Here is a 6,103-nt window from a genome sequence, read left to right as displayed (position 1 = left end):
AGGACAAAGTGTTCCTCAAGGATTTCCCGTGGAAGAAAGTGTTTTGTTTTGGTCGTAAGAAAAGTTGACCCGCATTTCATAGGATCTTATGAAGTACTAGAGAGGTTTGGGCCAGTAGCTTACAGGTTGGCCTTACCACCGGAGTTGGAGCACATCAACAATGTCTTCCACGTATCCATGCTCAGGCGATACTGATTCGATCCATCACATGACATCCCTCTAGAGTAAGTCGAAGTCAGTTAGGACATGACCTATGAGTAGGGGTGTAAACGAACCGAGTCGAGCTCGAGTATTACTGAGCTCGACTCGACTCGAAAACTCTGAAATAGAGCTCGACTCGACTCGAAAACTCGCGAGCTTAAAATTTTCAAGCTCGACTCGAACTCGAAATCCTGAACTGAATCTCGTGAGCATCTCAAAAAGGCTCGAAATGAAAAAAAATTCTTGAACTTAACTCGATTGAAGCTTCAAACTCAAACTCGAACATGAACCTTAAATACATAAAAATCTTACTGTATTTTTATAAAAAAATCAATACATAAATATTAATATTATTAATAAGTTATTTTCTAAAAAAATAAAATCTTAATATATTATATTTTCGAGCTGCTCACGAGCTTTTCGAGTCGAATATCGAGTAGCTCATTTCGGCTCGTTAAGAACTCGAGTCGAGCTCGAGCTCGAGTCAAATCCATTCAATCCGAGTATTTATCGAGCCTTAATCGAGTCGATCTCGAGTAGCTCGCGATCTGTCTCGTCTCACTTACACCCCTACCTATGAGGATGAGTCAATATGGATCTTAGCTATAGAGGTTAAAGAGATAAGAAACAAGAGGATTTTTCTAGTGAAAATGCTATGGAGGAACCATGGTATTTGTCGCAACCGTCTTTCGGTTGGGCCCCGGAATTGGGCTTCGACTTAGAAAAAAGTGGATTGGAGTCGCCACCGATCATTTATTTAAAAATAAATAGGTTGATCGGATACCCTATTTCTTACCTGATCTTCGTCTTACCAGAAATATGTCGGGCTCGGAAGTCGGTTACGGTCAAGGAAGGATTAGCACCCTTGAACCGCCCTTTCGGTACTACGTAATTTTCAGTTGTCTTAATTAAGAAAAATAACAAGTTAAATTAAAAGGTAAAGTTTCGATCCTAATTACTTACCCTTGATTGATTTGAAAATATCCTTTAAAAAAATCGAGAAATGTGTTAGATAAACAAGGTAAAGAAAACAAATAAGATACAAGGAAAAAATAAAATAAATAAAATAAATAAGTAAGATAAAAAAATAGTAAAATAATAATTATATATAGTAATATTTGAAAAAAGGAAAAAAATATAAATATATATATATATATATCAAAGTATTAATAAAATAAATAAGTTATATATATACACCAAATACTTAAAAATAGAAAAGCTACCTTTTATTTCCTTTTCGAATCCTTTACAATAGTTTTGCCTTTGTATCTTCCTGTGCTTTCCTCTATGTTTTGTGTGTAAATCGTGTCTTACAATGGTGAGTTACAATGGCTATTTATAGTGCTTGTGGATCCTATCTTTAGGAATTTAAATCTTAGTAGAACTCTATCCTATTTTTAGGAGTTTGAATCCTAGCAAAATTTTATCCTATTTTTAGGAGTTTGAATCCTAGTAGGACGAAAATGTGTGTTGACAGCTACCCCTCTTTGCCCATAGTCGTGTAACGGGGATAGGGCAAAGATTAAAAGACACACTTTTCGTTCAGTGGAGTTGAAAATTAACTCTGATGTTTTAATAACTCCCTGTCGAATTGAGTTACAGATGACTCCTCCATCGTGAAGTCGAGTTCATCTTGAAATGATATGAAATTGAAGCCGTATTTTGGAATTTGAATCAGCACGTGGCTTCCCGTTACCCTTCGGTCTTCTTCTCAGTTTAAAGACCTTGGATCGGAATCGAACTCAGAAATCTTCATTGACAGATAGCTTTTTCTTGACTTAAGCTATGTTGTTTGAAAATGGTTGCTTGTCACTAAGGCACGGCTAACCCAGGTCATCTTCTCGACTTGAAAACCTCGACTGCAACCGGAAAGTAGTGCGATTGATGTGTCATCGAGCTGAATGGAGTCGAACTCGACAATTTTGATGGCAGATAATCCTTCTTTGAGTTGGATATCCTTCATCGTGAAGTTAAAATCCAAGTAAGTAGCATTGTTCCGAGTCTAATATCCTCCGTCGTGAAGTTGAAATTGGCTTTGGAACCGGGAAATTGTTTGTTGACAACCAGCCGTCCCTTCATTGTGAAGTTGAACTTGTGTTATCTCGAGTCCAATATCCTTCGCTGTGAAGTTAAAATTGACTCTTAATGAAATTTTATTGACAAGCAGCGGTCCCTTCGTCGTGGAGTTGAACTTGCGTTGTCTGGAGTCCAATATCCTTCGTTGTGAAGTTGAAATTGGCTCTGAGATTGGGAAGTTGTTGTTGACAAGCAACGGTCCCTTCGTCGTGAAGTTGAACTTGCGTTGTCTGGAGTCCAATATCCTTCGTTGTGAAGTTGAAATTGGCTCTGAGATTGGGAAGTTATTGTTGACAAGCAGCGGTCCCTTCGTCGTGAAGTTGAACTTGCGTTGTCTGAAGTCCAATATCCTTCGTTGTGAAGTTGAAATTGGCTCTGAAATTGAGAAGTTATTGTTGACAAGCAGCGGTCCCTTCGTCGTGAAGTTGAACTTGCGTTGTCTGGAGTCCAATATCCTTCGTTGTGAAGTTGAAATTGGCTCTGAAATTGAGAAGTTGTTTGTTGACAACCAGCCGTCCCTTCGTTGTGAAGTTGAACTTGTGTTGTCTCGAGTGTCACGATATCCTCCGTCGTGGAGTTGAAATCGCGGATGTTTTCTTCGAGCTAGACATCCTTCGTCGTGAAGTTGAAATCTATTCTCGAGCAAATTGTGTCGTTTCAAGAGAAACTGTCTCAAGGGAGACAAAATTTGTTTGAAGAAAAACATATTCAAAGATTTCGTTAAATTGTTTTCAAAGATTATGTTTGGAGAGAAACTGTCTCAAGGGAGACAAAATTCGTTTCAAGGGAAACTATCTCAAGCGAGATAAAATTCATTTCAAGGAAAATGTTTTCAATGTTTATGTTTCAAGAGAAACTGTCTCAAGGGAGACAAAATTTTCTGTTTCGAGGGAAACTATCTCAAGAGAGAGAAAAAATCATTTCAAGGGAAATGTTTTCAATGTTTATGTTTCAAGAGAAACTGTCTCAAGGGAGACAAAATTTTCTGTTTCGAGGGAAACTATCTCAGGAGAGAAAAAATTAATTTCAAGGGAAATGTTTTCAAGAGAAACTGTCTCAAGGGAGACGAAATTTTCTGTTTCGAGGGAAACTATCTCAAGCAAGATAAAATCTTCTTAAAAAAAACAGCCTTGAGTGAAATGAAATGCCTTCTTTCGAGTGAAAACGGTCTCAAGCGAGACAAATCTTGTTTTAAGAAAAACAATCTTGAGTGAAATAAATCTTCTTTCGAGAAAAACAGTCTCAAGTGAGACAAAGTATGTTTTAAGAAAAACAAATTTGAGTGAGATAATCATCTGCATTAAATGAGACTGTCTTAAGTGAAACAAAGTTTATATTAGAAATGTTGAATCTGGAGATGAATGTCGATCTTTCAATATGTCGAGTTGGCTTTTAATCTCATCTTCTCCTGAAAGATTTGTAAAATGTATATGGATGTAACTATCCTGATGATGTATGCTTGATGTATGCCAAAATGAAATTTATTTGCTGTTGAATTTGCCCTCAAGGGAGGAAAAATCAAGGTTTTTATTGCTCATGATGATGAATTCAAAGATGCAAATTTCATGCGTTATGTATGTACGTGTTGATGTATATGTTGAGATGTGAGGGGAATGGTTGCGTGTGCAGTCTTCATTCTGACTTAATTTGTCTTCATTTCCACAAGGGTGTACTCTTGCAGACCTCAAGACAATTTTTCCTTCCCTTATCAAATTTTGCCCCAAAGATGGTTTCCTTTGCCTCTGTTTCGATCTTGAGCTTCGGAGCGATATTTGTTGAATTCCAAGATATGCTTCCAGAGAACTTATCTTGTTTGAAAATGCTTTTCTTCTTTCGAATTTTCAAAATTTTGAAAAATATCAAAAAGAACTTTTGAAAAAGTTACCTCTTTCTAGGTTTCACAATTGAAGCAAATCATAAAACATGAGTTCATTGGATATCAAAAGAATCAAACACTCTTTTAATCTTTGATAGCTGCAAATCTTTGACAAATATCAAGATCGAAAAGTTGGTCTAGAGGTGGGTTTGTTTCATCGATTTGGTTATCGTGAAGATCATGGCATGCCCCTCTTTCTTGATTTGGTATTTTGATCAGAGGCGAACAAAATGACACAACTAGCATAATCAATTACTAGACCTTTCAGAACGCTTCTGTTTCAGTTCTCTGAAATCTTCCATTTGTTCAAGTTTCGTAAGCGCTTCTAACAAAGGTAGTGCAGAAATATCGGTCTAAAAAATGAAATTCTTGAGTGCTTGTGTGAATTTGACTATAACAGGTGTTTCTCAACTCCCTTAGTCTATTATTACCGAAAATTTCTTTTTAGATGAATTTGATTTATTTTGCCATTGTCTGGCTAGTCGAATCCATAAAGTCGGGCGTTCAACCAATTGCTTTAGAGGGACAAGTTATAATCACTTTTATCATGTTTAACTGAATGGTTCATCTCATCACAAAGTCTTTGACCTGACAAAAGCAATGGAGCAAACACCGAATTGCCAAGTGTCTGAGCAATGTCATGATTTGAATGTAATCTATTCATAAAGCCAGGGCTTTCGAGTTTCCTCTATAACCAATTGCCTTAGTGGAATAGCTCAGCCTTAAAGGGACAAATCACTGAAGGGTTCGTCTCATCACAAAGTCTTTGGCCTGACAAAATTTGTGGAGCAAACACCGAATTGCCAAGTGTCCGAGTAGTGTCACAGTTTGAACATAATATATTCATAAAGCCAGGGCTTTCGAGTTTCCTCTATAACCAATTGTCTTAGTGGAATAGCTCAGCTTTAGAGGGACAAATCACTGAAGGGTTCATCTCATCACAAAGTCTTTGGCCTGACAAAAGCAGTGTAGCAAACACCGAATTGCCAAGTGTCCGAGCAGTGTCATAGTTTGAACATAATCTATTCATAAAGCCAGGTCTTTCAAGTTTCCTCTATAACCAATTGCCTTAGTGGAATAGCTCAGCTTTACGGATTTAATTTCTTAAGATTGCCAAGAAGAACCTGTTATAGTCTAGGTGTTTTTGAAAGTCAAGGGATCTCATCTTTAGGGTTTAATTTCCAAACAACTGACCTAAACTATATTTGCTTACTCGACTATTCCATATGTGAAGATCATTATCATCCCTGAACATCATAAACAAGTGTATAAACCAATTAGTTTTGCAATCTCATGTGCTAGTTGCCCTATTCTGTTCGCTCTTAATACGTGTCTGAATACCAAACCTTGGATGGACTCTTCATGAGAAGAGAAAACTTAGCTCGGTAAGAGAAAAATATGTAGTCTGATGTATCTTTTAAATTAGGACCAAGGGGTCTTTGTTTTGCAGGGTTCAATCTTGTCATTTGTCAAAGATTTACAACCTCAATTATTAAACAGTTTTTAATTGAGGTGATATTCAAGGAATTCAAGATTAAATTTTGCTCATCTCCTAAGAAGGAAGCATTTTATTTAAAATGTTTAAGCTTCAAGTGACTTAAAATGTTCACGCATAAGAAGTACGAAAGAAAAACAAGTTCAAACAAGATGATATACTTGATAATGCAACAAAATTCCTAATGGATGCCCCATATGACTCTCGATCAGAATGCCCCATTACATATTGAAAGTGAATGCCCCTGAATCGATCATATCTTGGACCTTACGTTTCAATGCCCCACAATTCTCAGTGGTGTACCCTGAGCTCCTAATATGATAGCTGCATACGGCGTTAATATCATGACCTTCAGGATATGGGGCCTCTCTAGGTTTGGATTGAACTAGAGTCACAATATTTTTCTCAACTAGCGTTGGGAGTAACTCCTCATATGTCATTGGGATTGGACTGAT

This window comes from Hibiscus syriacus, unplaced genomic scaffold (genome assembly GCF_006381635.1).
Source record: "Hibiscus syriacus cultivar Baekdansim isolate YM2019G1 unplaced genomic scaffold, ASM638163v2 tig00110332_pilon, whole genome shotgun sequence".
NCBI classification, from domain to species: domain Eukaryota; kingdom Viridiplantae; phylum Streptophyta; class Magnoliopsida; order Malvales; family Malvaceae; genus Hibiscus; species Hibiscus syriacus.
Note: the sequence above shows the minus strand (reverse complement) of the source record.